This window comes from Capsicum annuum, chromosome 5 (genome assembly GCF_002878395.1).
Source record: "Capsicum annuum cultivar UCD-10X-F1 chromosome 5, UCD10Xv1.1, whole genome shotgun sequence".
In the NCBI taxonomy this organism is placed as follows: domain Eukaryota; kingdom Viridiplantae; phylum Streptophyta; class Magnoliopsida; order Solanales; family Solanaceae; genus Capsicum; species Capsicum annuum.
Window position 1 is genome coordinate 153,301,418 of NC_061115.1, and position 24,624 is coordinate 153,326,041.

Sequence of the window (24,624 nt, forward strand, 5' to 3'; positions counted from 1 at the left end):
ATCTCAGAAATCTCATGATCTCAGTTAAATCTCAGATAATAGTACTATTTTGTCAGTCAACAGAAGTCAGTTACTCAGTCCATGTACAGTTAGTTTATCATGTTCAATCTCTTCAGAAAGGAGTAGAAGTTAGCATCGAGTCAACCCAACGTTAAGAACTCACCTGCCAGATATGGGTGTGATTCTTAGCAGTCATCCTTGTGTTCCAGAACTACGTAGCCAACATAGGTTGAGATATCTTAACCTATCAAATTAGGGTTGATGAGGTGATTTGACCTGTCAGACCAGGGTCCCACCATTCTTATTAGAGTAACCTGCCAGATAAGGGTCACTCACAGCTTGTCCCTACCAGTGGCGCGGTATTGATACCCTTCCAATCAGGGCACAGATTGGACCTCAGCCTAGCTATTATAGCGCATTTGGGGTATGTCGGTTAAACAACTACCTCCCATAGTTTTAGTCCCAGTCTCAGTAAAAGAACTCAGATAGTTCTTCAGATTTCAGTATACTAGGACTGTCAGATACAGTCAGTTCAACTACAGTACGAAACTCAGGTAGTTCCATCAGATTCAGGACTGTCAGACACAGCCATCCATGTTATCAGAAATTCCAGTATTAGTCATGTTAGATATCAATAAACCATGTATTAGCATACAGATCTAGATATCACGTATTCATGATCTCAGTTACTAAGTATGTATGTTTGCACTCTCACATTCATATTAGTCAGTTAGTTAGCACTGCTCATGTATGTTAAGCCCTTTTGCATATAGCCTACCTCACTCGTATACTTAGTACTTTCAGTTGTACTGACATATTTGTGTTATGGTGCTTTTTTTTGTTACACCATAGGTTCAGAGCCATAAGTTCTAGATCAACAGTAGCAGTCACATTTTAGTGTACAGAGTTGCAGTGAGTCCTCTTCATTCGAGGACGATATGCTTTGACTTCATTTATTTTCTTCGATTAGCTTTTAGTTTACAGAATTAGTTGGAGACATGTTCCTTCAACTCATTACTCAGACAGTATTTAGAGGCTTTTAGATTTAGTTCAGATTTGATTCAGACTTCAGTTATTTTAGGTACTCATTACCCCATAGGATGTTACTATTTATCAGATACCTTATTCAGTTGAACCTTATGGCCTATTGTTCATGTTTTTCATATTTTATATGTATATTATGTAGTGTATAGGTACAAATATCAGTCACGGTGTTTGTGGTCCTTCGGGGTCATAAACACCGTGTAGTGTTTTGATTCAGCAAATCGGGGCATTACAAACTTGGTATCAAAGCCAAGTTCAATAGATTCCTAGGAAGTCTGAAAGCCGCATTTAGTAGAGTCTTATACATGGGTGTGTTGCACACCACATTTATGTGCAGGAGGCTATGAGATGTTTTAGGAACAATTTCCCTTCTTTCAGTATTCATATCATGCTAGTGAGCATAATTTCAAGTTAAACTCTCAATCTAATCCATTCTTCTCTTATTTTAGAACATTCCTCCAAAGAGAAGAAACCTGCCAGCTCCTCAGCCTAAAGATCCTTTGGGCAAACATATTTCTCATGCAGAGTTTAGGGCCCCATTCACCATACTTGCTCAGTCTGTGGCTACCCAAAATGAATGGCCACCAGTTATTCTGGCTAATACAGTGGCCAACTCAGTCGCATCTAGGATTTGAGACTTCACCCAAATGAACCCTCCACCCTTCTTTGGGTCTAAGTCTGATGAAGACCCTCAGGAATTTATTGAATAAGTCTAAAAGGTCATAAACATCATGGGAGTTACTTCTTGTAAGAGTGCTGAGTTATCCGCATACCAGTTACAGGATATTGCTCATATTTGGTACAAATAGTGGAAGTCTGAGAGGTTAGAGGATGCAGGTCCTATAGAGTGGGAGGAATTTGTCACATCTTTCTTAGACAGATTCTTTCTCCAAGAGTTGAGGAAGGCAAAAGTTCTAGAGTTCATTAACCTCAGGCAGGGAAATATGACGGTTAAAGAGTATTCTCTCAAATTTACTTAGCTAGCTAGATTTTCCCCTCATGTGGTTGTTGACAACAGGGATAAGATGAGCAAGTTCATGTCAGGGGTGAATGATAGCGTGGTAAATGAGTATAGGTCTGCGATGCTGAATAATGATATGCCTTTATCCAGGATCATGACTATGCTCAGCAAATAGAGGAGTAGAAGATTAGGACTAGGGAGAGGCAGAACAAGAGAGAAAGGTCAGGCAGTTTTAGTTTTGCTCAACCCAAATCAGAAGAAGAAAACCGTTCGTAGTTTCATCCTAAGTTAGCAGTTCAAAATCCTTCCTCCGCCAGTTCCCCAGTGCCGAAATTCAGAGACAGAAACAAAGATCGAGCACCAGGATCTAAGTCTCAGGGCAGTGTCAGCAATGCCCGAATTAATCCCCTGTGTCATACTTATGGTAAGAATTACAAGGGTACCTGTAGAGTTGGTTGCGATGTTTGTTTCGGTTGGGGCAAGCCAGGCCACAGGGTTAGAGAGTGTCTGCAGTCAGGTCTGCAGGGTCAGCAGAATTGTTCCACAACCCAGTCCAGTCGCCCAAATTAGCAGGGTACCACTTCCAGTGCTACTAGTGGGCAACGCCAAAATAGACTCTATGTTCTTCAGACCCGACAAGATCAAGAAAATTCTCCTAATGTCGTTACTGGTACATTGCAGATTTTTTATATTCATGTTTATGCTTTGCTAGATCTAGGTGCATCCTTGTCTTTTGTTACCCCTTATATAGCAGGCGATTTTGGAATCAGTCCCAAAATTTTAGCAGAGCTCTTTTCAGTCTCTACTCCAGTGGGTAAAACCATCATAGCTCAACGGGTATATAGGAACTACCCGTTTATGATATTTCAAAAAGCCATGTCAGTAGATTTAGTTGAGTTAGAGATGAATCATTTTGATATCATTCTCGGCATAGATTAGCTTCATTCCTGCTAATCCACAGTCAACTGCAAAAATAGGATAGTTCAGTTTCAGTTCCCGAGTGAGCCCATCCTAGAGTGGAAGGGTAGTAGTACTTCATCTTTTAGGGGTCAGCTTGTTTCCTACATTCGGGAAAGGAAAATGATATCTAAGGGATGTGTTTATCATCTCATTCATGTTAAAGACTCTGGTTTCGAATCTCCCAATCTCGAATCAGTCCCAGCTGTAAATGAGTATTCAGATGTATTTCCCAAAGATTTTTTAGGCATTCTTCCCGAAAGGGAAATAGACTTTGGCATTGACCTTATTCCAAATACTCAGCCTATTTCTATTCCTCCATATAGAATAGCACCAACAGAACTCAGAGAACTGAAAGAACAGTTGAAGGATCTCTTAGATAAGGGATTCATTAGACCTAGCATTTCCCCATGGGGCGCACCAGTCTTATTCGTTCGTAATAAAGACGGTTCTCTCAGGATGTGCATTGATTGCTGTTAGCACGATAAATTTATGGTCAAGAACAAGTATCCTCTTCCTAGTATAGATGACTTGTTTGACCAAATTTAGGGTGCCAGTTATTTCTCTAGGATAGACCTCAGATCAGGCTACTATCAGCTCAGAGTTAGAGAATGTGACATCCCGAAGATAGCTTGTCGTACTCGGTATGGTCACTTCGAGTTTCTAGTCATGTCCTTTGGTCTTACCAATTCCCCAACCACTTTTATAGACTTGATGAACCGTGTGTTCAAGCAGTACTTGGACATTTTCATCATAGTCTTTATAACTGATATCCTGATCTATTCTCGCATAGAGCGCGATCATGCATACCATCTCAGAATTATTCTTCAGAATCTTAGAGACCATCAGTTGTTCACTAAATTTAGTAAGTGTGAGATTTGGCTAAGGTCAGTAGCATTCCTTGGCCATATTATTTCCGGTGATGGCATTAGAGTAGATCCTTAAAAGACCAAAGTGGTAAGAAACTGGCCTCGCCCTATCTCTCCATTAGATATTAAGAGTTTTTTGGGTTTGGCTGGCTATTACAGACAGTTTGTTGAGGGATTTTCTTCTATTGCATCCCCTATGTCCAAATTGACTCAGAACAAGGTCAAGTTTCAGTGGTTAGATTTTTGTAAGAGTTGAAGACTCAACTCACCTCAGCTCTAGTTTTAGCTCTTCCAGATAGTTTTAATGGGTTTGTAGTATATTGTGATGCATCTAGAGTGGGTTTAGGTTGTGTCCTCATGCAGCATGGTAAGGTCATATCCTACGCCTCCAGACAGTTAAAGCCTCATGAGAAGAATTACCCTACCCATGATCTTGAATTAGCAGCCGTAGTATTTGCTATGAAGATTTAGAGGCATTATCTCTATGGAGTTCATGTAGATGTCTTCATCGATCATAAAAATCTCCAGTATGTCTTTTCTCAGAAAGATCTTAATCTTCATCAGAAAAGGTAGTTAGAGCTTTTGAAAGATTACGTCATGAGTGTCCTTTACCATTTGGGCAAGGCCAACATTGTGGCCGACGCTCTCAGTAGACTCTCCATGGGTAGTGTTTCTCATGTTGAGGATAGAAAAAAGAAGAGAGCTTAGGAAATCCATTAGCTTACCAGACTAGGTGTTTGCTTAGTCGATTCTTCAGAGGGTGGTGTATGTGTTCAGAGTAGTTCAGAGTCGTCTCTAGTCTCTAAGGTGAAAGAAAAGAAAGACAAGGATCCTAGCCTTGTCAAGCTAAAAGAGTCAGTTCAAAATTAGAGAGTAGAGATTTTCTCCTAAGGGGGAGATGGTGTCTTTCGTTGTCAAGGTCATCTGTGTGTTCCAGATATGGATGACTTGAGGCAGCGAATTCTTGAAGAGGCGCATGGTGCAGGATACTCTATTCATCCAGGGGCCACTAAGATGTACTACAACTTGTGGGAGATCTATTGGCGGAGTGGGATAAAGAGAGATATTGCAACTTTTATGGCTAATTACTCAATATGTCAGCAAGTTAAGATAGAGCATCAAAAGCCAAGTGGTTCCCTGCAGGAGTTCACCATTCCTACTTGGAAGTGGGAAGAAGTGAACATGGATTTCATGATAGGTTTGCCTCCAACTCGTCATCAGCACGATTCAGTTTGGGTAATTATAGATAGGATGAACAAGTCAGCTTATTTCCTTCCAGTCCATACCTCTTATTCAGCCGAGGATTACTCCAAACTCTACATCAGGGAGTTAGTTAGATTACACGGTGTTCCATTATCTATCATCTCAGACAGAGGTACCCAGTTTACCTCTCACTTCTGGAAAGTGTTCCAAAAGGGTCTTGGTACCTAAGTTCATCTCAATACAACTTTTTATCCTCAGATAGATGGTCAAGCGGAAAGGACCTTTCAGCCTCTAGAAGATATTCTAAGGGCCTGTCCAATTGATTTCAAAGGAAGTTGAGATGACCACTTGTCTTTGATTGAGTTTGCATATAACAATTGCTATCATTCCAGTATCTAGATGGCTCCGTTCGAAGCTCTCTATGGTAGGAGGTGCAGATCACTAATCGGTTGGTTCGAAGTTAGTGAGGCCTCAGTCATAGGTCCTGACTTGGTATTCGACACCTTAGAGAAGGTTCAGTTAATCAGACAAAGACTCTGGGTTGCTCAGAGCCGACAAAAGTCGTAGGCTGATGTTCGTAGAAAGGATCTCGAGTTTGAGGTCGATGACTATATCTATCTCAAGATCTCTCCCATGAAGGGAGCGAAGAGGTTTGGCAAGAAAGGGAAAATCGATCCCTGATATGTCGGTCCCTTCAGGATTCTCAATCATTTAGGCAAGGTAGATTATTAGCTTGAATTGCCTTCAGATCTAGCTTCAGTTTATCTAGTCTTTCATGTCTCATTGCTCAAGAAGTGCATAGGTGACCCAGCAGTTGTAGTCCTTATTCAGAGCGTTAACGTTCAGAATAGTCTCTCCTATGAGGAAATTTTGGTCGAAATTCTAGACTGTCAGACTCAGACTGAGGAACAAAGAAGTCCCTCTAGTCAAAGTTCTTTGGCGAAACCAGTCCGTTGAGGGAGCTACTTGGGAAATAGATATGCGTACTAAGTATCCTCACCTCTTCTGCGGTAACTCAGACTCAGCTTAAGGTAACAGTCCTCCTTAAGCTTATTCAGTCTCATGTTCAGTTTTCCATTTACAAATTTGGAACTAAATATCATTGCATTTAGTCATGCATACATATAACAGTTCAGTCATGTAATCATGCATCAGATATGCATGTTTAGTATGTTCAAATATATTCAGCTTATCATGTAGGTCAGTTATGTCATCATGTTTTAGATATTGCATCCCTTAAGGCCAGTATATTAGTAATCTCAGCTTAGTCAGCCCCATTCGAGGATGAATATTCCCAAGGGGGAGATATTGTAATACCCCAAAAGTTCAGGCATTTTTTAGGATCATGCTTCGAACTCATGAGTAATAAATTTTAGCACTTTAGTAGTGTTATGATCAAGGTTGATGCATATTAAGGCCTTAAAAGTGTCCTAGCTAATAGACGAATCAAAAAATTTCCTTACCGATTGAATTCTTGAGAAGGATATTAGTATAGTCAACTTCAAAAGAGCATATCTCTAGTTATTATATGAATTTATGAGGTCATCACCCACCAACAGATATATAATTGAATTGTCTTTCCAACGATACCAATTTTGCCTAAATCCGATATCGGAGAAAAATGTTATGCCCATTTTACTCCAGCATGTCAGCTTGGAAAACTGAGTGACGACATTCATGATAACTTATCACAAGTGTGACGATTTATCATGAATGTCGTCAGCCTTAGTCAGAAAATAGCCCACAGTGATGATATTTTTTGATAAGTTATCACAAATTTGATGACTTATCACGAATGTCGTCAGCCTTAGGCAGAAACCAGCCCCAGTGACGACATGTTATGACAAGTTATCACAAGTGTGACGACTTATCACGAATGTCGTAAGCCTTAGACAGAAATCCATCAATTCCATCCCCCCAATGACGACATTTGTGATGATTTATCATGAATTTCGTCAGCCTTAGATTTTCAGCAACTGGGAAGCAGTTTAGTAAGGGTATTTTGGTCTTTTTCCTTTACTTCCGACTACTTATAACCCTCAAGAAGCGTATTATCTTCCATTCTCTTTGGTTAAAAATCTCAAAAATTCTCTTATACACTCTAAACCACAAGATTAGGGTTTCCTCTCAAGATCATCTTCTCAAGAACAAGAACGTTCTCTCCCAAAGGGGTTAAACCCTAGTCAAGAAAAATCAAGAGTAAGCCTAAGGATTTCTTCAAGAACCTTCAGAAACATTACATCTCTTTCAAGATTCAATCACTAAGGTATGCGTAGTGTTCATCCATGGATCCCTTTCATCCATGGAGCTTAAGAATCATGTTTTAAATTATAAATTGTGATTTTCTTGTTGTGTTATGACTATATTCATGTTGATGATTATTGTTTGGATTCAAGGTTGTATCTTGATGTGTTTTTCATGAAGCATGTGAGTAGGTTAGTTGAAACCCATGAATTTTGGATGGATTAAGAATATCAAATTGATAAGTACACCTATGCCTAAAGTTATGCATGCAAGGTGTTTGATAAAATGCCAAGAATGATAGAATCCATGTTTTTATGACTTAATAGTGCTTAAATGACAAGTCCATATTCTATTATTTATGATTCCACATGAACTCCACGTTATTGTTGTGTATTATTATTGTGATATGGAATGAGCATGATATTTAAGCAATGCGAGTATATACATGTTGTGCGCATCCCCTTCCACGTATAAGATGTTGATAACCAAGTGTAGTATGAAATCCCCTACTTATGATATTGTGAATTGTGGACTCTATTCTTATGATCAAGTCAGTCATGTGTGTCAGTTTCCTTCCATCGAGTCCTGAGGGTGCTTGTACCCCAAAAAAATATAATTGTGTTCCTAGAGCCATATCATGTTATCACGATACACTCAGTCAAGCCATGATCTATAGAACTCAGTTAGTCGTGTAACTCTGGAAATCTCAGAAATCTCATGATCTCAGTTAAATCTCAGATAATAGTACTATTCTATCAGTCAATAGAAGTTAGTTACTCAGTCCATGTACAGTCAGTTAATCATGTTCAATCTCTTCAGATGGGAGTAGAAGTTAGCACCGAGTGAACCCAAGTATGGGAACTTACCTGCCAGATAAGGGCGTGATTCTTAGCAGTCATCTTTGTGTTCCTGAACTACGTAGCTAGTGTAGGTTAACACATCTTAACCTGTCAGATTAGGGTTGATGAGGTGATTTGACCTACCAGACCAGGGTCCCACCATTCGCATTAGAGTAACCTCCAAATAAAGGTCACTCACAGCTTGTCCTTACCAGTGGTGCGGTATTGACACCCTTCTAATCTGGGCATAGATGGGACCCCAGCTCAGCTATTATAGCGCATTTGGGGCATGTCGATTAAACAACTACCTCCCATAGTTTCAGTCTCAGTCTCAGTAAAATAACTATGATAGTTCTTAAGATTTCAGTATACCAGGACTATCAGATACAGTCAGTTCAACTACAGTACGAAACTCAGGTAGTTCCATCAGATTCAAGTTTGTCAGACACAATCATCCATGTTATCAGAAATTCCAGTATTAGTCATGTTAGATATCAATAAACCATGTATTAGCATACAAATCTAGATATCACGTATTCACGATCTCAGTTTCTATGTATGCATATTTGCACTCTCACATTCATATTAGTCAGTCTGTTAGAACTGCTCATGTATGTAAGCCCTTTTGCATATAGCCTACCTTACTCGTATACTCAGTACTTTCAGTTGTACTGACGTATTTGTGCTATGGTGCTTTGTTTTATGTTACACCATAGGTTAAGAGCCACGAGTTCTAGATCAGCAGTAGCAGTCACATTTGACTTCATTTATTTTCTTCGATTAGCTTTCAGTTTACGAAGTTAGTTGGAGACATGTTCCTTCAACTCCTTACTCAGACAGTATTTAAAGGCTTTCAAATTTAGTTCAGACTTCAGCTGTTTTGGGTACTCGTTACCTCATACGGATGTTACTATTTATCAGATATCTTATTCAGTTGAACCTTATGGATTATTGTTCATGTTTTCCGCATTTTACATGTATATTATGCAGTGTATAGGTACAAATATCAGTCATGGGTTAGCTTGTGGTATAAGCACCGTGTAGTTTTTTGGTTCAGCAAATCGGGGCATTACAGAAATCTACGCATCAAAATAAAGCCAATGATACCCATATTGACTACTTTTGGTTCGGGATCAAATATAAATATTTAATATCAAGGTGCATTATTGTATCCTTGAATTTTTAAATGTCTCAGAAAGATGCGTATGCCGCATTCTTAATTGAGACGAATATTTTAAACATTTTAAAAAAAAATTAGCAATAAATTAATTTAGTAAAAACAATTATCAATTTTTGTTAATGATACTATAATAACTATAAAATAAAATAAAAATAAAGTGGATAATAATAATAATAATAATAATAAAATGATACATATAAACAAAAATTAATCCTATTATATTAATTTTATTATGATTCCTTATATTTATTTATTTATTAATAATAAATAAATTTAAAATAAATAAAGAAATAAATGAATAAAAAATCAATTAATTAATAACAAATAAGGTAAAGATTCCCTTTTTTCAAAAAACGTGCACAGTAAACTTAATTCTCTACAAGCCAATAAACGTACTAAATTGTTTTCAACTTTATTAGCAAATCAAGTATAAAATATCATAAATTTCAACTTCAACTATTGTGATAGAGAGAAATTAGTGGCGGCATAGTGGTGGTAGCGGTTGGAAGACTGTTTTGTCAGCAGCAGTAGCGGTTGCCGGCAGATCAGGTCAAAAAGTGAAGGAAAAGGGTGGATTTGGAGGTTGGTGGCGTTGTTGGCTTCGCCGGTGAGATCTAAACGGGAAAAAGGGAGAGGAGATGACAATGAAAGTCGGTGAACGTGGATTCGTCAGACTGGGATCGATTTTGGGGAGTTGTGGGTCACCGGTCAGAGGTAATTTGCCGGCCAGTGATGGCTGGCAGTAGCAGGGAAAGACCAATAGTGATGGCTGTTAGTTCACTGGTATCGGCGAAGAAAAAAAAGGGAGAACGGATGGTTGCGCCGGTACAGGGCTGGCTGGTTCGTCAGAATGGGCGGATTTTGGTCGCCGGTGAAAATGGGGTATGTTGATTTTGTTTTTTCCGGTTAAACTCCGTCGGAGTCTGTATGAATGGGACTATTTTGATTCGAAATGGGGCGGATGATGGTCAATTTTTTTCAGGCGGTAACATGACCGAAGCAACCTACTGAGTTATTATTGCATCACTAATTTGCAAATTTTTATTTATCTTTTCTCTACGGCTTTCTGATTTTTTCATACTATTTAGCAAATTTCTTCAGTACGTCGTGTGTATGTGTAAATTTCTATCCCACTAAATGATGATGTATATATTAGTGAATGGAAAAACAGTGAGTTTGTGTGTGTACCCATGTTCCGATGTGTGTATCATATTGCAAAATACATTATAAATGTGTATAGTATATGTACACGTAGCAATGAATATTTTCATAATTAATCAACTACATATACTAAATACCAAATAATGCAGGAAACTATTTCAATATTTTCATTCATACTTCAGTTCATAACAATGAAACTTATGAAAAATAATACAAAATGAGATAAGAACGTGATGAATTAAAAGACTATAGAAGCAAGAACGATGTCACCAAAACTTGAATTTGACTTTATAATCTCTTCTCTCTTTGTTTGATATTTTGTTCTCTTTTTTTGTAATGTTTTTGAATGTTTTCACTCTCTCTTCTTTACTCTGACTGGTTTTTGATATCTCAAGTAATCTATAGGAATAATGTATGTGTCTTTCTCTGAGGTTGAAGAGTCTTTTAATAAGAGAACTCTTGGGAGGGGGGAGGGGATTAGGGGGAACGGTTATTCTGGATAAGGGATATTTTTGAATTTCATTATTTTATTTATTATTTATTTATTTATTTATTTATTTTATATAATAAAATAATAATAATAACATATAAAAATAATAAATAAACAAATAAATAAAATAAAAATAATATAATAATAACTAATTAATTTTAATATTGCAAGAAAATACAATAAAAATTATAAATAGTCTTAAATAAATATAATTAAGATAGTATTAAACCTACTTATTTATTTAAAATTTAAAAAGAAAAATATTATTATTATTTTTAAAATTTTCATATCATTTTAAACACAAAAATAAAATAAAATAAAAATATTCAAAATGTAACTTTAATTATTTATTTATTTAACTAAAAATGTATAAAAATGAAATAAGAGTTAAAATAATATTAGACCAAATATAAATATTTAATATCAATATATATATATATATATATATATGTATATATATATATATATATATATACATATATTAAACTCGTTGAGGGTCAAAATCACGTGTCTACATTTAACCTCTCTTTTTTTGAAATCTCAAAGAGTTTTCATACAAAGAAATAGACGAAAAGATGATTTTTGACCCTCCGATTATTCAAAAAGTGAAGATAAAATAAAAGATGTGACCAAGTCCTGGTTTGGGACTTTCTACCTATCCTGGATAATAAGGGAATCAGGTCATGAGTAATTCAAAGAAAACATCGTGAGAGAATGATTTAAACGTCGCGTGAGATTCCGTTGAGTTTCCGGTTAACGACTTCTGCCTTTTACATTCAAATGACTAACAAAAATCAAAAATGAAAAATACAAGTGAAAATTGCAATGGGCTCCTGGACTTTCTTTTTTTTCACCCTGTTCTTCAGGCGGGTTCCTAGACTACCTTTTTCTTCACCCTGTTCTTCATGCGGGCTCCTAGACTTACTTTTTCTTCACCCTGTTCTTCAGGTGGGCTCCTAGACTTACTTTTTCTTCACCCTATTCTTCGGGTGGGCTCCTGGACTTACTTTTTCTTCACTCTATTCTTTTGGCAGGCTCCTGCACTTTTTTTTTCTTCACCTAGTTCTTCAGGCGGTCTCCTGGACTTACTTTTTCTTCACTCTGTTCTTCAGGTGGGCTCCTAGACTTTTTTTTTTCTTCACCCTGTTCTTCAGGCGGGCTTCTGCACTTTCTTTTTTCTTCATCCTGTTCTTCAGGCGGACTCCTGGACTTACTTTTTCTTCACCCTGATCTTCAGGCGGGCTCCTGGACTTTTTTTTTCTTCACCCTGTTCTTCAGGCAGACTCTTGAAATCACATCAAAACTAAAAAGAAAATTATCCCAAATAAAGATTATTATAAAGAGATATTCTATTTTCTGGAATGGTAAAGTTCTAAACAACATGAATTAAATGTTTGCCAAGTTTATCCTCAGAGATCTTTTGTGAAAGTCACATCATAACTACTAGAAAAAAACTGAACAAAGAAATGCATCTCCTATGGATTAATTGGAATAATTCGACTAGAAAGTGCATTTTCTAGAAGTCAAAGGGAATGACTTGACTAGAAAGTATATTTTCTAAGAATCAAGAGGAATGACTTGACTAGGAAGTACATCTTTTAGAAATCAAGGGGAATGACTCGACTAAAAGGTACTTCTTATAGGAAAATGACTTGGCTAAAAGGTACGTCTTATAGTAATCAAGGGGAATGACTAGACTAAAAGGTACGTCTTATAGAGATCATGGGGAATTACTCAACTAAAAGGTACGTCTTATAGGAATCAAGGGAAGTGACTCGACTAAACGGTACGTCTTATAGGAATCATGGGGAATGAATCAACTAAAAGGTACATCTTATAGGAATCACGGGGAATGACTCGACTTGTTACAATGCAAACACTCACATACACAGAACAATGATCCATATTCTAAAAATGCCTGACAAACACATACTTGGAAATAGAAAAATCAGATGCAGTAAGAGATCGGAGATGAGAAAATAATGAAGAAATGGAAAGAAGAAGAAGTATTAAGAGACTGAGAGTAACATAAAATCATCGGATCAATATAAAATAAAATATAGATTTTCCGGCAAAATTTTTTGCCAAAATTGTTAAAGAAACCAGAGACCCAATCCTGTCCCCAAAACCTACCATCGGCGACGCCACTAATGGTGGAACCGACACTAGAATCACCATATGTGACCTATTTGTGGTCTATTCCGTCTATAACTCAACGGAAAAATGTTGGCCGAGTAGCTGCCATCACTTTCTCCCTCTCTGTTGCCGTCACTACACCAGTGGCATGAGTTTCGGCGACACCATCAATAGAACGCCAGGTCTGGCCAACTGAACCATCTTCTTTGGCGGATCACAACCAACGCCAGCCATCACACACATTGCTCCAGCCACTGACCCACAACCACCCCTTCACGCTAGTTTCATCGCCACAGTTTCACCGGCAATGATTGGTCATCGCTCCTCGGTCCAGTCGTTGTTTCCCCATCAACCATCGACACCTATTCTCCCTTTTATCAAATCACTGTTAACATAGATATAAAAATAAAGAGAAATAGAAAATTGTACTGTGAATGCAAAAAAAAGGGATTTTATATTTTTTTTATTAATATTTTGTTTTTGTGTAAATACTTACGTCTTCATAATTGTGTATAATATAAAATTATTTTATTTAATAACTAGTGAAAATAAAGTATGAATAAAATTTATACTAATAAAATTTATTATTTATATATATATATATATATTAGAGTGACATATTGTATATATTTTAAGTCATTTATTTATTTGTGGAGAATTTATGTTCGAATAATATTTCAAGGGTTTTTTTGTTTGATTTGTCTTATAATATATGATTTAATTTTATTTAATTTAAAGATATTAAATTTTTGGGATAATATTAAATTTAGCGTAATATAGTAGATTTGTATATTTTATTTATTTTATTATTTTATTAATAGAACTTAATAATTATTTATTAATTTAATTTATTATGTTAAATGAATTTTTCTTTAGTTTATTATTAAGAATTTAGGTAAATTTTAGATGCGTTTAAAATATCCGAGTCCTAATTTTGGACTTCCTACCTATCCCGAATTATAAGGTAATCAGGTCACGAGTAGTTCAAAGAAAACATGGTGAAAGAATGAAACGTCGAGTGAGATTCCGTTGAGTTTTCAGTTAACGACTTCTGCCTTTTACATTAAATGACTAACAAAAATTAAAAATAAAAAATGCAAGTGAAAATTGCAATCTCTAGAATTTTGATTCGAATTTTCATGACTTGAACTTGAAAATTCATCCTATTCTTCAGGTGGACTCCTAAATTACTTTTTCTTCACCCTGTTCTTCAGGCGAGCTCCTGAACTTACTTTTCCTTCACCCTATTCTTCATGTGGGCTCCTGTACTTACTTTTCCTTCACTCTGTTCTTCAGGTGAGCTCCTGAACTTACTTCTTCTTTGCTTTATTCTTCAGGCGGGCTCCTGGATTTTCTTTTTCTTCACCCTGTTCTTCAGGAGGGCTTTTGGAGTTCCTTTTTCTTTACCCTGTTTTTCAGTCGGCTCCTGGATTTTCTTTTTTTTCACCCTGTTCTTAAGGCGGGCTCCTGGACTTTCTTTTTCTTCACCCTATTCTTCAGGCGGGCTCCTGGACTTACTTTTTCTTTACCCTGTACTTCAGGTGGGATGCTGGACTTTCTTTTTCTTCACCCTGTTCTTCAAGCGGGCTCCTGAACTTTCTTTTTCTTCACCCTGTTCTTTAGGCTGGCTCCTGGACTTACTTTTATTCACCCTGTTCTTCAGGCGGGCTCCTGGACTTTATTTTTCTTCACCCTGTTCTTCAGGCGGGCTCTTGGTCTTACGTTTCTTCTCCTGTTCTTCAGGCGGACTCCTTGACTTTTGCTTTCTTTACCTTGTTCTTTAGACGGGCTCCTAGACTTACTTTTTCTTCACCCTTTTCTTTAGGTGGGCTCTTGAACTCATATCGAAACTAAAAAGAATATTATTCCAAACAAAGATTATTATAAATAGATATTCTATTTTCTGGAAAATTAAAGTTCCAAACAACAGGAATTAAATTTTTGCCCCTTTTTATCGTCAGAGAACTTTTGTGGAAGTCACATCATAACTTCTTGAAAAAATCAAACAAAGAAATGCATCTTCTATGGGTTAATTGGAATGATTTGACTAGAAAGTGCATTTTCTATAAGTCAAAGGGAATGACTTGACTAGAAAGTATATTTTCTAAGAATCAAGAGGAATGACTCAACTAGGAAGTACATCTTCTAGGAATCAAGTGGAATGACTCGACTAAAAGGTAGGTCTTATAGGAATCAAGGGAAATAACTCAACTAAAAGGTACGTCTTATAGGAATCAAGAGAAATGACTTGACTCAAAGGTACATCTTATAGGAATTAAGGTGAATGACTCGACTAAAAGGTACGTCTTATAGGAATCAAGGAAGTGACTCGACTAAAAGGTACGTCTTATAGGAATCAAGGAAGTGAGTCAACTAAAAGGTACATCTTATAGGAATCAAGGGGAATGACTCGACTAAAAGGTACATCTTATAGGAATCAAGGGAATGACTCAACTAAAAGATATGTCTTATAGGAATCAAGGGAAATGACACAACTAAAAGGTACGTATTATAGGAATCAAGGGGAATGACTCAACTAAAAGGTACGTCTTATAAGAATCAAGGGGTATGACTCAACTAAAAGATACATCTTCTAGGAATCAAGGTATAATTTAAGAAGTATATCACCTAGCAATTAAAAACTAAAATATCTGGACAAAGAAGTTTGTCTCTGAGGGATATAGGATAATGAATTTTTACCATTTGATTATCAAACCTGTGTAGCAATATTGCTTTCTGCATTTGTGGAAATGAGGCAATGCATCCCTTGATATTTATGCTCTGAAGTCCTTGATTTGAAGGTAACATGTTTCCTGTTTCATCAAAGAGAACTTGTGAGTTTAAAAAAACTTGGTGGCAGGTTTGTGGCTTTAGCTTCCATGGCAATCACTCTTGCCCTCGTTATATTTAACCTTGCCTCCAACCATTAGAATCTATCACCGACTTGCTGCATTTTTTACCCAAACTCAGACTACTAGAAGTGACTCTGAAACAAATACAGTATCTCTGCTTTGCCATGCTTCTCAAATAAACCCTTTGAACCTTGGTATTTTCATGAGTTCCCAGACTCTTGTGTTGACAAAACTTTCTACATGCCTTATTTCAGCTCACAATCATGTCTCTTTTATGTGTTGGTTTTTTGTCTTGCTTTGTGCAATTGAAGAAACTAGTAGCCAGTTTTGAAATCTTTTCTCACTTATTATGACACAGACTCGACACAAAGACACGAGAAAAATGACAATAATTTTTATTTGCTAATAAAGATATCAAAAAATCAAAAATAGAAAAATAAAAATAAAATGGAAAAACAATAAACATCTTTTTTTTTTGAAACGACAGAAGAAAATTTATTTGGATGTGATAGCCGATTCCATCAATCATGACATGCATTTTGAATTAAACAACCTGATCTACCCACACTAATCATTACAACTCTTGTCCACTTATTGAGTGTGCAATGGAATCAATCTTGAATATGCTCCCTCTAGATCATAATCCTCCTTCGACTAGTGGCACCTCAATGGGTTTTTGCCAACGCCTATCTCATTTTCATTTCTTTCTTAGCTCACTTTCTCCTTATGGTTCCCAAAAGGGTTTTGACCAATAAAACTCTCTCATTTTTACTCATTCATTTTTTTTCATTTATTTTTTTCTTCAACTCACAATCGTCTTACAGTGCCCGTGAGGGTTTTCACAAATAAGACTCTATCATTTCATTTCTCTCAACTCACCATCATCTTACGATGCCCGTAAGGGTTTTCACTAATAAGACTCTCTCATTTCTCTCCTAAATCCTTATGCCGAGGAAGACAAGTAGTTCCCAAAATGTGTCATCATATGCATTGCATGTGTAGCCTTAACATTCTCAAAAATTGATCTGAAGGCCTTTTTTTGGTTGTAACTTGGCTTTTGGATAAGGTTAGAAAGAAAGGATATCACGAAGCTCAAACGACACTTGAAGTAAGGTGGGAATTACAACTTTTGAAATTGACTCTTTTAATGAAATAAACTTTTGCCTCAGTTTTATTTCATTCTGGGTAATTTGAATTTTTCTTTTGGTTAGACCGAACCCCAGAGTAAGGTTGCCTACGTATTTTGTCATATCAAGAATCGGGTCAAATGTAGTTCAGGCATCTTATTCTTTTGTTTGATTTTTCCTCTAACCTTAGCTTTTTTTTTCTTGACTTTTTTTTTCTTTTTTATTTTGAGAGAGAGACACACAAAGATTTTTTTTTTTTGACTCTATTATTTTGGAACTTCTTCTGACTATATCTCTTTTCCTTGACACTGTTATTTTTCTTTTTTTTTTCAGACTCTATTTTGATTTCAAAATAGGTGTATGAAAGAAAATAAAATTAAAGCTCAAAGAGAGTAACAAAGGATGACACAACATTTGGATAGCAGAATGAAATGCCTTCATCATATCAATCCTTAAAAATGCAAGTACTTAACATGCAATTCGAAAGTAAACATAAAAATCATACACGTCCCTTTCAGCATTAATTTTGACTGAGAACGTATGTCACTGCTTCTCATGCACATGAAACATACAGGCCTACGTGTGGTGTACTTTCCTCATAGTAGATGGCTCATGCTTTTATTTTTTGAGATAATTTTCTTTTGCTCCTCCTGACTATGGAAACTATATTTTCTCTGATTGATCTCATTTAAAATATTTGAGATGGACCTTCTCACTGAAGACCAAATCATTTTTATTCACAAAGTGATTGCCTTAATATATTCAAGTGAGGTTGTAACTATGTCCCCAAACACCTTAACACTTTACTTATTTTCTCAGATGTTCTCTTTTTCTAACTTTAGCTCTCTGATTTAATGTTTCATGATTAAGCGGGATTTTAAGATCTGGCTAAAAATTTTGCAAGCATGTCATAACACTAGAATCAACATAAAATGTATTGTGTAAAGAAGACAAACAAATAAATTAAAAATAAGACAAAACAACAAGGACACCGTATTTCATTAAAAGAAAAGATAAAAGGGTTTAAATGAAAACGACAAATAGATAAAACAAGATAGATTTTGAACTACAATCTTGAAATAATTTAAAAAAACAGAAAGAAAAAACAAAACAAACTACCAATAATCCTTCCAAGTAAGGAAATGAATGGCTTCCCAATTGTTGAGCTTGAGATTTTAGTCACTAGTTTGCATATCAACATGACTAGAGCTTCTACTACTGTCCAACACATTTCCTTCAACAAATAAATCCTGGATTCCCATGCTTAACTCATTATTTCCCACGTATTGTGCATTTCCATGTGTTGATGAAGGATTTCGTGTGACGCTCGTAGTGTCAATGTTTTGCATTACAATTAATTTTTCTTGAATCATCCTTTCTATTTCTATTTTCAAAGCACAACAATCCTTAATAATGTGATCCTCAATATCAGAATGATATGCACATCGTACATGAGGATCAAAATTTCTTGAATGTGGATCAGGAGTACACTCAAGGAGAGGAGTGATTATGCCCAACTTTCTCAAACTCTGGAATAAATTGGCATACGACTCCTCAATTAGTATAAAATTATTCTTTGACTTTCTCCTCTATGCAAACTCCAGCCTCGATTGAAACTTGGACTTAGAAGTTCCTTGATAAATATGTGGGGGTCGAGGATGATGCTGAAGAACCGGTGCATGCCATTGGGGATAAGAAAATAGATGAGCATACAATTGTGCATTGTTCAAAGAATACTGAGGAAGTGGAACGAAATATCTTGGATTTTGCAAAGAGGAACCTTGTTGCCGGTGACCATATAGATTTGATGTGCAAGCTCGAGATTGAGACTGAAAATATTGCTGAGTTGGTCCTCTTGAGCTCTGTTTTCCCCCTATAACAGCAATAGGTACGTTTTTCTTTTTCTTTCTTTGTCTCTCTCAACTAATGGCAATATCGTCCCAAGTATTTTACAGAATCCTCGTACCATCATGTTCCTCAAATTTTGATATCTCAAGTCTTGGGGAAAGGTTAACACTTGAAGACATGCCCCAGTCTTTATATGCCATATCTTTATAATTTACAATTCTCTGAGAATTTTTCATAGCCTTTTCTGTGCTCTTCATTTTCCTAGTCATTTTCTCTTGCTCTTCTGTCATGTCAGACTTCTTAGTGAAAAAAATTTAGTTGTCCAATTAACATAGATGTGATCTCAGGAGTATAATAGTGATCATCAAGAATGTTGAACATCGACACACTAGCAAATTGAGGAAGCATAATCACCGGATGAAAGACAAGGTGGAAGCCTCAGTAGAGGGTTGAGCAACAGAAGTAGAGACTATAGGTGGTTCTATCAATGTGGTAGATTTATACTGAAGATCTAGAGAATGAGTGATGGAAATATTGGGATGATTTTTGCTTGGAGTAGATTCTGAGGCATGTTGTGGCGCATAACCAACAACAGAAAACTGACCTTGTAATTTTGGTGAAAAACTCACGGTATTTGTACAGTCAAAGTGGAAAATGGCGGAGGAGGCAGCCCACTGGCCCAAGATCGATACAATTTCATCATTTGTTGCCTCAAACTCATAATTTCTTGCTTTAAAATCTCATTTTCTTAACTCTTTGTCTGATCCATGATGTCACTCTCTATATTCTTACTGGACATTAATCTCTTCCCTAGACTTGATGTAATATGGAGGACCAACCAAAATGCCACAAACAAACCACCTTAAACTAACCGCTAAGAAATAATAAAGGCGTTAAAATGCAACACTTTTTCAAAAACTCTTTTTTTTTAGAAAAGATCACCGAACCCTATAAGGGATGCCTACATATCTCACTAAGATGAGAATCAAGTGTGCATAGTTCTTAATGCTGGATATATGAAGAAACACATTTTTCTTTTTATTATTATTATTTGAAATATGAGAAACAAATTTTTTTATTTTATTATTGAAATTTATTAAATAATATTTTTTTCTTTTTTAAAACAATTTTTTTTCTTTTTTTTTAGAAGGAAAGGCAACCAAATTTTTTTAAGATCACCGAATATATTGAGGACTACCTACGTGTCTCATTAAGATGCGAATCAGGTGTGCGTAGTTCTTGAAATATATGTCGTACAAAACTCAGTCTCAAGACCCCTAAAGGTTCATGGCTGTTAAGATTTATATATATATATTTTTTTTCTTTTCTTTATTATAAAAACTTAGCCTCATGATCCCTAAAGATTCATGGCTATTAAGATATATAAAAATTAGACTTGAGGATTAGAAAAATAATCATGAAAGTAATCATATTTTTAAAATATTCCCCAATAAATCTATGAATAATTTTCAAAAGATAGGATCGTATCCCGAAAAGGGCTTCCTACGTATCCCGCTAAATAGTGAGAATCAAACCCTCGTAGTTCATGAAGACCATAAAAAAAATACACATATATATATATATATATATATATATATATATATATATATATATATATATATATATATATATATTTTAATTTCTTTGAAAAATGATTTATTAAATTTGGGGACAAAATATTCTCTTACGTTTTACCAAGTTATCTAAAGTCGATCCATAATTAAATACCCTTCCCAAAATAATGTCAAAGAAAATGTAGGATGCACATATTGGTCATTAACGACGAACACCTGCCCTAGACAGACCCGGCCCGTGTGCCGAGTCCCGCTAAGTCAAATGCACATGATGCAAATAAAGAGGAACTTAATAGGGATAACCAGATTCTGAGTTTCAATACTTCTAAGTTTAGCCTAAAAAGGATAGGTGTCTAGACTGGCTTACCCGAGCGGACACTCGAGTCGGGGTGGGAAAACTTGTTTGATAGCAGTGCTACTCTGCCTTCGTTGTCAATCCGAACCCCACCTAACATGTGTGACTATAATCCTTCACCAGGTGCCTTAACACTCCGGCTATCTCAAAAAGAAAGTAGGATGGATACGCTGCATTCCTTTTATCTTATTTCAGAGACTCAGAGGGGGTGCGCAAGAGAAGACAATTTATAAAATAGTTCAACAATATCAAAGCAGTAAATGAGTGACAGGTAGCACATAAGGCCAACATACATAATATCAAAATAATTAAAGCAAGTAAAGTCAATATCAAAAGCTCGAATTCTTATGTTATTCCCCATCAGAGTCGCCAGAGATGTCACACCCCTTTTTTGATCGAGGGTCGAGTAAAAGGTCGAAGATTTTTTTTAATTAAACTGACAATATTGGATAGGGATTAATTAATTTACAGAGTCGTCACTTGAAATTGAGTTATGGTGTTCCAAGTCACCTTTTTGAATCCCTAATCAAAAGGAAATGACTCTTATTTGGTCTATGAAAACAGAAAACTGGGTAAGAAATTCCGTTGACCGAGGGGAAGGTGTGAGGCACCCCTCGAATCCCGTGGTTCTAGCACGGTCGCTTTTATTGGCTTATCTTGACTTAAATTATTTTAATAAATTATGTTTGGACCTAAGTTCGCTCATTTTTAATATTTAAAATCTGTCTATATATTCTCATATTAACTAAATTGTGAAAGTTAGTTTTAGAAAAAAAAAATATTTGTCAAGGTGCATTATTGCATCCTTGAATTTTTAAATGTCTCAGAAAGATGTGCACGCCGCATTCATAATTGAGACGAACATTTTAAATATTTTTAAAAAAATTTAGCGATAAATTAATTTAGTAAAAACAATTATCAATCTTTGTTAATGATAATATAATAATTATAAAATAAAATAAAAATAAAGTGGATAATAATAAAAATAATAATAATACTAATAAAATGATACATATACACAAAAATTAATCCTATTATATTAATTTTATTATGATTCCTTATATTTATTTATTTATTAATAATAAATAAATTTAAAATAAATGAATAAAAAATCAATTAATTAATAACAAATAAGGTAAAGATTTCCCTTTTTCAAAAAACGTGCACAGTAAACTTAATTCTCTACAAGCCAATAGACGTACTAAATTTTTTCCAACTTTATTAGCAAATCAAGTATAAAATATCATAAATTTCAACTTCAACTATTATGATAGAGAGAAATTAGTGATGGCATAGTGGTGGTAGCGGTTGGAATACTGTTATGTCGGCAGCAGTAGCGGTTGCCAACAGATCTGGTCAAAAATCAAAGGAAAAGGGTGATTTTGGAGGTTCGCAGCGCTGTTAGCTTCGCCGGAGAGATCTGAACGGGAAAAGAGGAGAGGGGATAACGACGGTAGTCTGTGAACGTGGGTTCGTCGGACTGGGATCGATTTTGGGGAGTTGTGGATCGCCGGTCAGAGGCATTTTACCGGCCAGTGGTGGCTGGCAGCAGTGGGAGAAGACCAACAGTGATGGCTGTTGGTTCACTGGTTCTGAAGAAGAGGGAAAAAGAGAGAAGGGGTGGTTATGCAGGTGCAGGGCTGGTTGGTTTATCGAAACAGGGTGGAATTTGGTTGCCAGCAAAAATGGGGTATGCCGGTTTTGGTTTTTTCGGCTAAACTCCACCGAAGTCTGTACGAATGGGACTGATTCGATTTAAAATGGGGCTGACGATGGTCAATTTTTTTAAGGGGGTAACATGAACGGAGCAACCTCCTGAGTTATTGTTGCATCACTGATTCATAAATTTTTATCTATCTTTTCTCTATTGGTTTCTGATTTTTTCATACTATTTCTCAAATTTCTTCAGTGCATCCGTGTGTGTGTGTAAATTTCTATCCCACTGTGCGATGTTGTATATATTGGTGAATGGAAAAATAGTGAGTTTGTGTGTGTACCCATGTTTTGGTGTATATCATTTTGCAAAATACATTATAACTGCGTATAGTATATACACGTAGCAATAAAAATTCACATAATTAATCAACTACATATACTAAATACCAAATATTGCAGGAAACTATTTCAATATTTCATTCATTCTTCGGTTCATAGCAATGAAACTTATGAAAAATAATACAAAATGAGATAAGAACCTAATAAATTAAACGAATATAGAAACAAGAACGATGTACAGAAACTCGAATTCGACTTGATAATCTCTTCTCTCTTTGTTTGATGTTTTATTCTCTTTTTCTTTTTATAATATTTTTGAATGTTTTCACTCTCTCTTCTTTACTCTGACTGGTTTTTTATATCTCAAGTAGATATAGAAATAATGTACGTGTCTTTGTCTGAGGTTGAAGAGTCTTTTAATTAGATTTGGGGGGGGGGGGGGGGAATTAGGGGGAACGATTATTTCAGATAAGGGATATTTTTTAATTTGATTATTTTATTTATTATTTATTTATTTATTTATTTTATATAATAAAATGATAATAATAACAGATAAAAATAATAAATAAATAAATAAAATAAAAATAATATAATAATTAATTAATTTTAATATTTTTAGAAAATACAATAAAAATTATAAATAGTCAAATAAATATAATTAAGATAGTGTTAAAACTATTTATTTTTTAAAAATTTAAAAAGAAAAATATTATTATTATTTTTTAATTATTCATATCATTTTAAATACAAAAATAAAATAAAATAAAAATATTCAAAATGTAACTTTAATTATTTATTTATTTAACTAAAAATGTATAAAAAATAAAATAAGTGTTAAAATAATATCGGACCAAATATAAATATTTAATACCGAAATATATGTATATATATATATATTAAAATCGAGGAGGGTCAAAATCACGTGTCTACACCAGGCATGATGGAATTAGTTGAGCTATTTAAACATAAAAATGGTTCCATCTTATGGAAGGATTCATTTCCACGGTCTTTGATGAGGTAGTCAAGGAATTCTATTCCACATTGAATTTTTCTGAAGATAAACTAAAGATGACTACTACAGTTCAAGGGAAGAAGCTGAATCTTGATGCTGAATTACTTGGGAGAATTCTAGATGTTCCTGTCAGTAGTGTGAGGACTGTCTCAAAACAACAACCATCAATAGAGTTTATGGCCAATACATCAAAGGTTAAAGGAAAATCTATGGCTGCAGTAAATAGGAAATCACTCAAAAGTGAGTTACAATTAGTCTTTGATTTTGTTAACAAAGTAATTTTGCCTAGATCACAAAAAAGAAACATTGCTTCAGCTACTGATCTGTATGTGATGGAGTGTCTTAGCAGTTTTAAGTGCATTAGTTTACTTGTGTTAATGATAGAGCCATACATAAAGTTGTTCATGGAAAAAATGGAAAACATGGCATGCCTTATGGATAACAAAGTGTTTGATCATTTTGGTGTTGTCTGTGAAAATAGAACTCCTAGAACTGTGTTACTACTATTTGGTATGAAAGCTATGATCAAAACTGAGTGTTGCAGAAGAAATCAGGTAATATCTCTCAAAGGGGGCTCAGCAAAGAAATAGAAGAATTGAAGCTCAACACAGATGCGAAGGAGGCAGAGATTAGCAAATTGCAAATGACAATTCAACATCTCTCTAATAAAGATCCAAGTATTTTTAAAGAGCTTAGAACTGATAATGTTGAACTAAAGAAGAGAGTTTCAACTCTAACTGATGAGGTTCTTAGCTTGAATGTAGAGATAAAGTAGCT